Here is a 14,254-nt window from a genome sequence, read left to right as displayed (position 1 = left end):
ATAATGGACATGCAGCTGGATATGAGACAGGAGACATACTTATCCCACTAACTCTAGGTGCCCTTGAGTAAGTCACCACACCACATCTATACTCACCCAGCAAAGAGGGACTGAGTAGTCCTGTCTCCAGCAAGATCTCAGGGACAGAGAGCAATGTGATTCCCATCTGGAAAACCACTCTGAGTTCCTAAAAGGGAAAAGAACTCATTCATCTTGGGGGTCCAAGGAATTACCTATATCAACAGCCAAGTTGTCTAGTACAAAGTAATTATGATGTTTATTAATGTTTTTATTTTAAAAATTATTACTTTTCCTTAAATAAATACCATGTGGTACAATGTAGAATGACTACAGAAACATAGATAAAAGAGCTATGGTCTCAAGTTACACCAACCACCATGGGTTGACATAGTTCAACAAATATCTGTCTCTTCTTCCTAAGTGCACTGGTTAGGAGTGTGGGCTCTGTATACAGACTAGAGACAAACTCTAGTTCTGCCATGTAAAAACCTTGTGACTTTGAATACTGTTATTTCACCATAAAATCACTCAAAGTCTTGTCAGTAAAACCAGGATTATATAGTACTTACAATAGAGGACAAAACATATTTTACATGTATCACGGAACTTAAAATTTAAATTAAATTTAAAAAAAAGTCCCTGTGTTCTGGTTTTTAAAAATATAAATGGCCAGGGATCACATTAACTTGAAAATTCTAAGGTAGAGATATTGGGGAAAGAAAGTGTAACAGTCTTGCAACTTAATCCTATTTATCAACTCGGGTATTTTTTAAATTTTAATTTTAACTGACAAATAATTGTATATACTATGGGGTACACTGTAATGTTTTGATATATGTTTACATTGTGGAAAGATTAAATCAAGCCAATTCAATAAATTCAATAAAGCTTAATAGTCTTACAAATGAGTCTTGTTTTTCCTTTTTCTTATTTATTTACTTATGATCCAGATACTCATTCTTTATTACAAAATGGCATATTTTCCTCCAATCTGTTGGAGTCCTCTACTTTTGTTTGTGGTATCTTTTGTTAAATAATAGTTTTAATTTTGCTGTCAAATTTACCTATTTTTGCCTTATATAGCTTTTGATTTTACTTATTTTTAAATTTTTGTTCATTTTTTAACTTTGATTTTAGTTTCAGGAGTACATGTGAAGGTTTGCTATACAGGCAAATCGTGTGTCACAAGGGTTTGGTGTGCAGATTATTTTGCCACTCAGGTTATATGCATAGTACCAGTAGGTAGTTTTCAATCCTTACTCTCCTCTCTCCATCTACCCTCAGGTATGAATATTAGTCATCAACTGATGCATTTAAAATCACTTTTTTCACTACAACCACTGTTGGTTGACTAATTACCTTAAGAACGCTCAGAAGCACTTAGAAGAACTGATCTCAGAAAACAGCCCACCATTTCTCTGCATGGCCAAACAAACAGCCGAGCGGTCCTCCTTGACTATGCCTTATCCCCACACACCCCACACACCCCCCACACACAGCCACTGCAGGTCCCCCATGCCCTACCTCCAAACACGACCTGTCCAGGTCTAACCCTTCCTCTGCACACAGCTGCAGTCCTGGCGTCATTCACCTGTGCCTCTTCCCTGAATTTCTGCAATATTCTTCTAATGGTTATCCCCACTCTTTATTTTGTCCCTCTCCAGTCCATTCTCCAAACAGTGGCCAGAGTCACTTTCTGAAAACAAGAATCAGATCACGTCACTCCCGTACTCTAGCTTTCCACACTCAGAATAAAACCCAAACTCCTTAAAAGATCCAAACCATGTGGCTCTTGTCTGCCCTTTTGACCTCATCTCCGACTTGTCTGCATATATGGGCCAGGCTTCAGCCACTCCAACTTGTCCTCTGCTCCTAGATCAATGGTGCCCATACACAGCACAGGGACACTGACAAAATGGCCTCTCCATGCCTGGCTTCTTTCTGTTGTTCAGGACTCAGCTCAAGTGTCACTTTCTGAGAAAGAGCTTCACTGACAACCCCATCTATGATAATCCCTGTCTCAGTCATTTTCTACTCTACCTGTCAATTTTCTTGAAAACACAAATCCCCATATGAAATTGCCTCACTCGTTGATTGCTTATTGTCAGTTTCCCCAAACTAGAATGATAGCTCCAGGGATTCTTCTTCTTTTATTCTCTGTAATGTTTCTTCAGTGTCTCATACATTAATCACTGAATAAGAATTATGAATTGAAAAAATTGTTACCTACTGGACACACAAGACAAGATACAGAAATTTAAAGCTGAGTAGCAGGAGCAACTAACAATGAAATTAGACATCAAAGGATTTAAACTTTTCATAGACCTTGTTGCCATCCACAGCATTGCTTTTCAATCGTGGATGAATAACAGAAACAACAAAAGAAATTACTCAAAATGTAGACACCTCTCACCTCCCCTCCCTGGTTTTGATTTTGCAGATCTAGGATGGGTCCAAGTATGTGCAATTTTAGCAAGCAACCATGGACAAATCTGATGAAATGGTCCATAGATCACACTTGTAAAAATCCTGCCCTAAACAGCTCAGAGTTGGGTACCACAAATTTAAGGCCCACCATACAAAGCTCTGGGATATCTGCAGTTACTCTGTTAATATACTTAGGTGAAAGTACACTGGTTCTTCTCCACCACATAAGACCACAGATTGCCACATGGGATCACACTTACATTCCAGAGTATTCCTGGGTGGTCTAGAGGTGTGGGGATTATTATCCTATTGGATAGACAAAGCTGGAAGAAAGGTATGACTTGCCTAAACTGTCCCCATGATGTGACTTGGGTCTCTTTCCTCTTGCTCCAGTAACCTAAGAGGCTTTCAGAGTCTCTGATCTTAAACTAGAAGAGAGAGTAAGGGGATAAGAAAGCACATGGAATAGAGAAGAAAGAGGATAAGAAAGCACATGAAAATGCAGGGGATGGGGTGATGATGTCTGGCCTATCCCACTCAGTTAACTGGAAGCTGTGCAATGATGTTTTTCCTCTTCCTCAACTCCATCCCAGAACCCCTCCCACACACAGCAGTGACACTGAAGCTCACACATAATGGAAATGTGGACTTATTCCTGTTTGAAGTTACATTTTCAAGTATTTGCTCTAGTAGTTAGGCCATTATGTTAATGCCAGAAGCATTCTATTGACAGAATGGAGGAGGCAAGTTGGAATGGGGAATTACCATTTGCTGATGGTCTACTAGGTACCACACAGTATAGGTTGTTATTTTCAGGCTTTTTCTCTTCAAGTCCTCAAAGTGATGTTCTGAGGCTGACATCACAGCTTCCTTCCTACAGATGAGGGCTAATAGGCTTAGGGGGCCAAGTACATATTCAGGAATTTTATGGAAGCTTCAAATGGACATGAGGCCTACTTTAAGGGGCTCCCACTGGCCAATTTTGAGAACACTAGAGCACCAAAATTGATATGGTTTGGATACTGTCCCCTCTGAATCTCATGTAGAATTGCAGTTCCCATTGTTGAAGGTGAAGCCTGATGGGATGTGACTGGATGATGGGAGTGGATTTCTCATGAATTGTTTAGTGCTATCCCCTTGGTGATAAGTGGGTTCTCCATCAGTTAGTTCATTTGGTTGCTTAAAAGTCTGAAACCTTCCCCTTGTCTGTCTCTCTTGCTCCCCACTCTTGCCATGTGACATGCCTGCTACTGCTTTGCCTTCTGCCATGATTAAAAGCTCTCTGAGGCTTCCCGAGAAGCCAAGCAGATCCTGGGGCCATGCTTCCTGTCCAGCCTGCAGAACCATGAGCCAATTAAACCTTTGTCTTCATAAATTACCATCTCAGGTATTTTTGTATTACAAGGCAAGAATGGCCTAATACAAAAAATATATATTAATAATTACAGAGGGTAACCCTTTGAGGAACATGGGAATCTGAGTCACACTGACATAATAAATGTTAATAAATACATTGATAAATAAATAAGGGAGAAGAAAAAGCTCTTTTTCTCAAATGCAAACTAATAATTCCAGAAGGAATATCAGAATTAGAAAACAGCCACTTAACAACTATCATAATAATACGTGTTTCAGGCAAACAACATAAACGAATGCTCATTCTGCACCAAATCTCATGGCAGTCACTGAGTCACCATGGTAACAATGTGGGCCAAGACAGCTCGGAAAAGAAAATAACCATCACTTTGATTTGTTTTCTAGTATGTCCTAGGAATCATATGACCACAGTAATTAACCTGAAGTATTCCTCACAATAAATACTTCTGGCAGCTTCAGCAATATACACATTCATACACACATACATACCCACATACATACATGTTCGCTCTCTCTCTCTCTCTCTCTTTCTTTCTCAACACCCAAGATCCCAGGAATTCACTGAGATAGATTGCTGGTGGTGGGGGGTAGGTAACAAACCCCACAATTTAATAGATTCAATTCTGACCACATATAAAGTTGAAATCTACTAAACTATTTTACGATGGATTTTTCTGGAGATGACCTGTCGATTTGTCTCTGGGACTTTTTTCCTCTAGTTACAGTATATTTTCAATAACTTCTGAAAGCTGACATGGAAACACAGGCAAATGCCTGTTAAGTATCAGGTACCTTTTCCATTTTATAGTCTGAGATCTCAACCTAGAAGATTAGTTAACAGCTACTGTTAAACATTTGGCAGCTGACAGCTCAGTGAAAATAAAAATGTAATTCAAAATACTGGCATTTATAAGAGCACCAAGAAATATGAAATAACTAGGAATAATCTATCCAAATATGTGACAGGTCTGTATAGTGAACGCTACATAACATTGCAAAGAGAAATTAAAGAAGACCTAAATAAATAGAGAGACATACTGTCTTCATGAGTTGGAAAACTCAGTATTGTTAAGATGCCTGTTCTGTTTAAACTGATCTAAATATTCAGAACAATCCCAATAAAAATCCTAACTGATATAGTTTTAACAGAAAGTAAAATGCTGTTTCTAAAATTCATGTAAAAATACAAAGGATCTAGACTATGCAAACAACTTTGAGAAAGAACAAAATGGATGACAAGCACTACCTGATTTTAAGACTTCTTACAAACCCATAGTAATCAAGACAGTGTGCTACTGGCATCAAGGCAGAAAAGCAGATCAAAAGAACAAAATAACCACCTAAAAATTGACCTACATATATGGACAACTGACTTTTGACAAAGGTGCAGAAGCCATTCAATGTATAAAGGATGGTATTTCAATGTATCATGCTGAAACAAGTAGATATTCATATACCCAATTACATACTGTGATCTATATATTGTACCATGTACAAAAGAGAATTCAAAAGGCAATTCATAATGGATCATAGATGTAAATATAAAACCTAAAGCTGTAAAACTTGTAGAAGAAAACATGGGAGAGCAAAATTGTGACCTTGAGTTAGGTAAATATTTCTTAGATGAATAAATCAGTAATTTGGAATGCGTCAAAGTTAAAAACTCTGGGTCTTACAAAGACACTGTTAAGAGAATGAAAAGACAAGTCCCTGATTGGGAGAAAATGTTTGAAAATCATATCTGATAAGTACTTGTATCCAAAATATAGAAAATATCACAAAATTCAATTAAACATTCCAATAAATGAATAGGCAAAAGAGTTGAATAGACACTTATCTATAGAAGATAAACAACTGTCAACTGTCAAATAAGTACATGAAAATATACTCAAACATTATTAATCATTAGGGAAATGTAAATGAAAACTACAAGGCATCACTACCTCGTGGCTTTGCTTTTTTGTACCTTAAAAATTATTCTTGGCATTGTTCCCTTACAGTACTATTTCTATAGCACCTAATTGAATTTCTATCTTCTATACTTTTTATGAATGAAGGCTTTCATTTAAATATATGTAATGTTGAGTTTTGTTAGTTTTGGTTCAAAGTGGTCAGATTAATATGAAATCTTCTGGGTGTAAGTCAGGTGTTTTGAATTCAGATACATTTTGGTTTACCTAAGCACACTTTCCAGTATGATTATTTTGTCATGACTTATCTTCTTTTATACATAAACTTGTGTTAATTATAAATTTGGGTTTGTTAAAGTATTTCAGGAGGCTGATAGGTGGTGTGTTCATGTCATTAAACTGAGCTCTCTATTCCTAATTTACTACTAAATCCTCCTTTTATCTTCAGTTTCATAGGGGTTATTATAGGTGGAGTGTTCTTTAATTAGAAACTGTAGCCCATTTCTTCCCATCTCATAGACTAAACCTTGACCTAACATTTTTATGTAATATCTGTGATTACTTTAAATCATTTTAGGGTTAGCTGAAGATAGCAGTATACAGGCTGAACCGACAAGAGATGGTGAGGTTTGTCAGAGTTTACCAATTACAGAACAGCCTCCTCTAGAGGAATATAAAGCACTGCCAAATCCTCTGAGATTTAGGCTGTTGCTGGTAGTAGCACTCTGGTAAATACTTTATTTATTCAGTTATTTAAGTTTATGGCTAAGCATAATGGGGTATCTAATCCCAGTTTGGGTCTTAGCTATTGTGAATTCAGAACATAATAAAGTCACCTTCATAGTTTATTTTCATTTTAGCTATTGCCTTTTATGGCTTACAGTTTGGTGTTAGTTAGACATAATCAAAAATGTGCTGGGTTTTATTGATTTGGGTTAATCATATGACCTCAGTAGCTGGCACGAAATTTACCAACCCTACGGGAAATTACTACAGCTTGCTCAAACTTCCGTTTACTGCTTAATTTCTATCACTGCTGTTTCTCATGGGGGTGTGGTTGAGCAAGGCATTATGAGATACTAATTAGTATGCTTGGTATCTGCTCCTTTTGATCTTCTGTGATCTAGAGGGCATTCTCGCTAGTATTCAGACACTTGCATATGTAATCTCACTAAAAAGGCCAGGACCAAACCTGTGTGTTTACGAAGTTACATGAATTCATCCAGGCATTTTCAGTGGCTTGCTTTACTGAATTAAACTACATCAACTTGTATCTAGAGAATACTCTCGAGGGGAAATTGCTAAATTTAAGAATTATTCTAGTATTGAGAGTTTTTTGATAATCTTAAGAAACAAAAAGTTTTAGCCTAGAACATCAAATTTTTAATGGATTTTTTTGGTTTGTTTTAGAAAATGCTTTAATTAGGAGTTAGGCTGAAATAATGTTTGGGATAAGCTTATAATTGAATTAATAATATGTGGGTACACATTAGAGCCTCAGGTAATAATCAGCAGACATAGATTTTTTGTTTGGGGGGTTTGGCAAGAATAAAAGACATATATTTACATAAATACCGTAACAGCTTAAAGTAGGGGATCAGAGGGAGTTTGCAGAGTTAATCATGTATGATGGGAATAATTATGCATCTGTGACTATATCTTGTTTTTATTATGTCCATTGAGCATGGATTAATTAACACCTTATGGTTTTTACTTGGGAAAATAACATTCAATTTAAGTTCAGCTACAGTCAAGTTTTGTCAAGGCCTTGACAGCCATGTTGGATCACATCATCCCCCCAAATTAAAAAATACCAGATGTATGACACCACAGTTATGAGTGATCATGGGCTGATTAGTCATTAGTCCATTGAGATGTCTTATTTAAGAGGAATGAGTAGATGGTTATAAGCTCATGGCCCTGAAGTAAGAACCAGATGTCTGGTATAGTTTCAGTATAGAAACCCCTAAGTTTTCTGAGTCCAGAGTGAGAAGATGGACACTTCCTGAGCAGACTGCTAATTTATCAAAGCTTGGTAGATAAGAAATCCTATTGGAGGTGATAAGCATGGTGTCAAAAAAGCATTTGACTTCCTGTGCTATGTATGATCAATAATATTATGTCCTACGTAAAATGAATAACTTACTGTATGGAATAATACTCATGGTTAAATTCATTTATGTGTGGACTTTTAATTTAATGTATTATGCACTGTGATTAGTTTGATATACATGCTTGTATGCATGGGGAATGGATTTTAAAGCACCATAAGATATAAATGTATAATGTATGATGAAGTATATATAGTACTACTACATAATTAATGGGGTAAATTACATAATGCATGATGTACACAGGGTGAGTAGATTTTATGTTTTTTTCCCATACTGACGTAGAACTCAGGAACAATTTCTCTGCATTCAGTATAAGAATCAGAGAATAGAATTTCAGCTTTGGGCACTGACAGTGGAGGAAATGCTTTTCCTTTGACTGTGCTGGGGAGAAGTGCTCTCCATTTTGGTTTACAAGACCAAATTTAATAAACTACAAGAACTCTTCATTGAAGTTTATTCTTGATTAGGCTAGTAAGTGGTATCAATATGAGAACAAGGGAAAAATATAAAATGGGTAATACTTGTTCAATAATAACGAAAGGGTGTTCTACTGATTGACCTTCGATTTGTGTGAATGTGAGGTTATTATATACTAGAACCCAGAATAGGCATTGGCTTAGTAGCTGGAATATCATGATTTGCTGTTTAGATAACTGAAGGATTGGGATGATTGCTAAAATTATGATGAAGAGCACAGGGCTATGACACCTCCTAGTTATTGGGAGAAGATCCTAAATTGCACAGGTAAATAGAAGATATCACTCTGGTTTAATATGTGGTGGTATATTGAGGGGATTTGCTGGAATATAATCTGGGTTCCTAAACAGTCAGGGGAGAATAAAACAAGTTTGAATAGAAGTGATAGTAGAAAAACAAATCCTAAAATGCCTTTAATTGTGTGGTAGGGGTGGAATGGGATTTTATTTCAGTTGGTTGAGTTTCCTTGGGTTATCTGATCCTGTTTCATGTGGAAATAGAAGGTGCATAATAATTAGAGCTGAAACAATGAATCGCAGAATAAAATGAAAGGTGAAGAATTGTGTGAAGTTACCTTGTCAAGAGAAAATCCACCTGAGATTCATTCTAACAGGTTGGTGCCAATGTATGGAATAGTTGACAGTAAATTTGTGATTGTTGTTTCTCTTAATGATAAGACATAGCCTATGAATGCTGTAGCTATTACAGTGACTAAAAGAATAATTCCAATGTTTCAGGTTTCTAGAAAGGTACAGACCTCAGCCTACATGAATAAACAGATAAAAAATATAGATATCCATTAGCATGCAAATATTAAATGATTCAGCCATAGCTTACATGTCAGCAAATGTGTGTGATAGAGGAAAATGCAGTTATTGTGTCTGAGGTACAGTGTATAGCTAGGAAACGCCCTGTAATGATTTGTAAAGCTAGGCAAACTCAGTAGGAAACCGAAATTTCCTCATGTTGAGTTGTTTAATGTTGCAGGTATATCAATAAATGAGTAAGAATTTTTATTAGGAAGTGAGATTGTTAAATGTTGGTTATTAGAGTTCTGACAGTTGATGTGCAACGATGATTTTTCACGTGATTGGTCATGATTAGATTCCATGTGAGAATTATGGCATATACTATATTTTGCTACTATTTTTGGTGTAGGCGTCGTAGGACCTTCTTCAAAACTTTTACCTATTATGTGGGTTTAGGGTTATTAATGGTGGTGTGGAATGCAGGATTGTAATAAATGTTGGTGGATGTTTTACGGGAATGATAGTGTTTTAAATTTATTTAGCAGGGATACTAGTAGTGTTTAGAATCCTATAGCCATAGCTACCTAAAGACAATCCTGAAATGTGAGGATCTGGTGGTGTTATTTGGGGGAGGTTCAAATCCTAACAATAGTTAGGATTATTAATAGAATTATTTAATCATTGTGTAAATAATAGGCTATGATGAAATGAAAATTATTATTGATTTCAAAAATTTAGAAGATTGGGTGACTTTTGAGGGTAAAGAAGTTGGGCTTCTTTGTGAAGATTCTATAGGTATGGCTGCATTGTACAGTTTATGAAGTTGATTAATAGTTGTAAGTGACTGATCCCTTTGTTAATATTTTGCTATTGAAATTACTCAGAGTAATTAAGTGGCTAGAAGTATAGCTAATAAAAATGAAATAAAGAAAGAGAAAAAATATAATTTAATTAGGCCATTTTGGTTAGGGATAGTTACTGAGGCTATTATTTGGAGATGAGATAATTTTTGGTATTTTTCTAGTCATGTCTAATTAAAGTGATGCTGTATTTTGACTTTTAGAAAGGTTTAGGTACACTGATAAATGGTGAACAACTGTTGGAAAAATCCTAGAAGGTTAGAAAATTTATATATGTATGAGGAGAATTCAAATTTGAGATTACATTTTATTTGGTTAAATTCTAATTGCCATAATGAAGCCTAAGATAGTTATGACAAGGGCTGAAAGTTTTAGGTATAATGGCATAGTCATTTGGGGAACAGTTACAGGAGAAATGTTGGAAATTTTTAAAAAAGCAAAAATACTACCAGTTGTTAAAGGTTTAACTGAATTAGCCAGGAGGGAGTTAATTTCGCTGATAATAATGAAAGTTGAAAAACTAGGTAGTCCTAGAGTGCAAAAAAGACAATTTGAGTACTGTAGACAGTTGTTAGGGAGGTGGTGATTAGTGTGATTAAAAGGACTCAGGCAGTAGTATATAGCATGTTTGCAATTTTGATAAATAAGTCTTTGAAGTAGAAGCCGGTAAGGGAAGGTATGCCTGTGAGTGCAAGGCTTCCAATAATAAGTAAGGAGGAGTAGGTATGTATTTAAATAGACATCCTATTTTTTTAATATCTTGATCATCATTAAGGTTGTGGATGATGGCTCTGAATATATAAACACTATAGTTTTAACGAATGCATGTGTCTAGATGTGGAGAAGTGCTAGATGTAGTTGATTAATATTGACTATTACAAGACCTAGTTGTCTTGAGGTACAAAATGTGACAATCTTTTTGATGTCACTTTGTGTTAGAGCACAAATTGCTATAAATGTAGTGGTAATAGCACCTCAGCATATTTTTAGTGTTTGGATTGTTTTATTATTTTCTATTAGTGTATAAAAGTGGGTTAAGAGCCCCTGCTATAACACTGTGATGAAATGGAATAGGGCTGAGACAAGTGTTGGACCTTCTGTTTCTGATGGTAGTCATGGGTGAAGGCCAAATTGGGCAAACTTGTCAGTTGCCAGAATGACTCCACTTAATGGAAGGATATTGGGATAGGAATTGAACACAAAAATTTGTTGCATTCTCATGTATTTGAATATAATTTTAAAAGGTACTATTGTAGTATAAATCCAGTATCTCCCATGCAGTTACATAAAATTGTTTGGGGAGTTGCTGTATTTGTGTCTATTCAGCCATATAATCAATTGACCAAAAAATATAATTCCTGCTTGTTCTCAAAGAGTTGAAAGGAGTTGTTGAGAGTAACTAGAAATAGTATAGTGATAAGAAATATGAGTAAATACTTAAAGAATCAGTTAATGTTTGGATCTGAATGTATATAGCATACTGAGAACTCTATGATAGATCATGTAACAAAAAGTGCTACTGATAAAAACCTATTCAACACATGGTGCTGGGATAATTGGCAAGCCACATGTAGAAGAATGAAACTGGATCCTCATCTCTCACCTTATACAAAAATCAACTCAAGATGGATCAAGGGCTTAAATCTAAGCCCTGAAACCATAAAAATCCTAGAAGATAACATTGGAAAAACCCTTCTTTACATTGACTTAGGCAAAGACTTCATGACCAAGAACCCAAAAGCAAATGCAACAAAAACAATGATAAATAGGTGTGACTTAATTAAACTAAAGAGCTTCTGCACAGCAAAAGAAACAATCGGCAGGGTAAACAGACAAACCACAGAGTGGGAAAAAATCTTGACAATCTATATATCCGACAAAGGACTAATATCCAGAATCTACAAGGAACTCAAACTTAGCAAGAAAAAAACAAACAGTCCCATCAAAAAATGGGCAAAGGACATGAATAGACAGCTCTCAAAAGAAGATATACAAATGGCCAGCAAACATATGAAAAAATGCTCAATATCATTAATGATGAGGGAAATGCAAGTCAAAACCAGAATACAATACCATCTTACTCCTGCAAGAATGGGCATAATCTAAAAATAAAAAAAAAAAATAGATGTTGACAGAGATGCAGTGTAAAGGGAACATTCTCACACTGTTGATGGGAATGTAAACTAGTACAACCACTATGGAAAACAGTGTGGAGATTCCTTAAACAACGAAAACTAGAACTACTATTTGATCCAGCAATCCCAGTACTGGGTATCTACCCAGAGGAAAAGAAGTCATTATATGGAAAAGATACTTTCACATGCATGTTTGTAACAGCAGAATTCGCAATTGCAAAAATATGGAACCAGCCCAAATGCCCATCAATCAATGAGTGAATAAAGAAAATGTGTGAGTATATATATATACACACACATACATATGTATATACACACACACTCATATATATATAGATATATATAGATATATATATATGAATGATGGAATACTACTCAGTCATAAAAAAAGAACAAAATAATGGCATTCACAGCAACCTGGATGGAATTGGAGACAATTATTCTAAGTAAAGTAACTCAGGAATGGAAAACAAAATATCATATGTTCTCACTCATAAGTGAGAGCTAAGCTATGAGGATGCAAAGGCATAAGAATGCTACAATGGATTTTGGGGACTTGGAGGAAAGCGGGGAGTGAGGAATAAAAGACTACAAATTGGGTATAGTGTATACTGCTGTGCTGATGGGTGCACCAAAATCTCATAAATCACTGCTAAAGAACTTATTCATGTAAGCAAATACCACCTGTTCCCCAAGAACCTATGGAAATTTTTAAAACTTTTAAAAAAGACATAATCTAGCTTGAAGGTGACTGTTAATTTTAAAGTTTGGATTGTGACAGTTTGAAATAATTATTTCTTGGCACAAGCAAATCAATATTAGGGCTGGAATGGGGTTGGCTGTAAATGTGTATGAAATAGAGGTTTTTACATAATGAGGTTAGAAATAACTTTATAAACAGTAGTTATAGTTACAATAATTGGAAGAGTTAGGAGGATTACTGAAATTGTGAAAAATGAAAAAAATACATTTATTTACTTTTATTTGGAGTTGTATCAAGTTTTTGGCTCCTAAGGCCAACAGATTACTTCTATCCTTTAAAAGTTGAGAAAGCCATATTGTTATACATGGGGGCATGAGTTAGTAGTTCTTATACACTTTCTTTTATTTTTTATTTTTTTATTTTACTTTTAAGTTCTGGGGTACATGTGCAGAATGTACAGTTTTGTTACATAGGTATACACGTGCCATGGTGTTTGCTGCACCCATGAACCCCACTGTCAATATTAGACAGATCAACAAGACAGAAAAATTAACAAGGATATTCAGGACTTGAACTCAGCTCTGGACAAAGCAGACCTAACAGACATGTACAGAACTCTCTACCCCAAATCAACAGGATACACATTATTCTCAGCACCTCATCGCACTTATTCTAAAATTGACCACATAACTGGAAGTAAAACACTCCTCAGCAAATGCAGAAGAACAGAAATCATAACAAACAGTCTCTCAGACCACACTGGAATCAAATTAGAACTCAGGATTAAGAAACTCACTCAAAACTGCACAACTACATGGAAACTGAACAACCTGCTTCTGAATGACTACTGGGTAAATAATGAAATGAAGGCAGAAATAAAGATGTTCTTTGAAACCAACAAGAACGAAGACACAATGTACCAGAATCTCTGGGACACATTTAAAGCAGTGTGTAGAGGGAAATTTATAGCACTAAAATGCCCACAAGAGAAAGCAGGAAAGATCTAAAATTGACACCCTAACATCAAAATTAAAACTAGGGAAGCAACAGCAAATAAATTCAAAAGCTAGCAGAAGACAAGAAATAACTAAGATTAGAGCAGAACTGAAGGAGATAGAGACACGAAAAACCCTTCAGAAAAAAAAAAAAAAAAAAAATCAATGAATCCAGGAGCCGGTTTTTGAAAAGATCAACAAAATAGATAGACCGCTAGTCAGACTAATAAAGAAGAAAAGAGAGAAGAATCAAATAACACAATAAAAAATGATAAAGGGGATATCATCACTGATCCCACAGAAATACAAACTACCATCAGATAATACTATAAACACTCTATGCAAATAAACTAGAAAATCTAGAAGAAATGGATAAATTCTTGGACACATACACCCTCCCAAGTCTAAACCAGGAAGAAGCCAAATCCCTGAATAGACCAATAACAAGTTCTGAAATTGAGGCAGCAATTAATAGCCTACCAACTA

At 35.6% G+C, this 14,254-nt stretch overlaps 1 protein-coding gene across 1 annotated transcript in view; it reads right to left on the bottom strand.

The window, feature by feature from the left end:
• The window catches only part of LOC117077919 (ras-related protein Rab-40A-like), a 214,764-nt gene that overhangs the window by 116,390 nt on the left and 84,120 nt on the right, over positions 1-14,254 (bottom strand). The window contains exon 2 of the mRNA XM_033201477.1: positions 97-187. The gene's annotated coding sequence lies outside the window, so the exon portion shown is untranslated. The remainder of the gene's footprint in view (positions 1-96; positions 188-14,254) is intronic.

The sequence above is a fragment of the Trachypithecus francoisi genome, unplaced genomic scaffold (genome assembly GCF_009764315.1).
Source record: "Trachypithecus francoisi isolate TF-2019V2 unplaced genomic scaffold, Tfra_2.0 Lachesis_group6, whole genome shotgun sequence".
Classification (NCBI taxonomy): domain Eukaryota; kingdom Metazoa; phylum Chordata; class Mammalia; order Primates; family Cercopithecidae; genus Trachypithecus; species Trachypithecus francoisi.
Note: the sequence above shows the minus strand (reverse complement) of the source record. Positions and strands in the feature narration are given on the sequence as shown.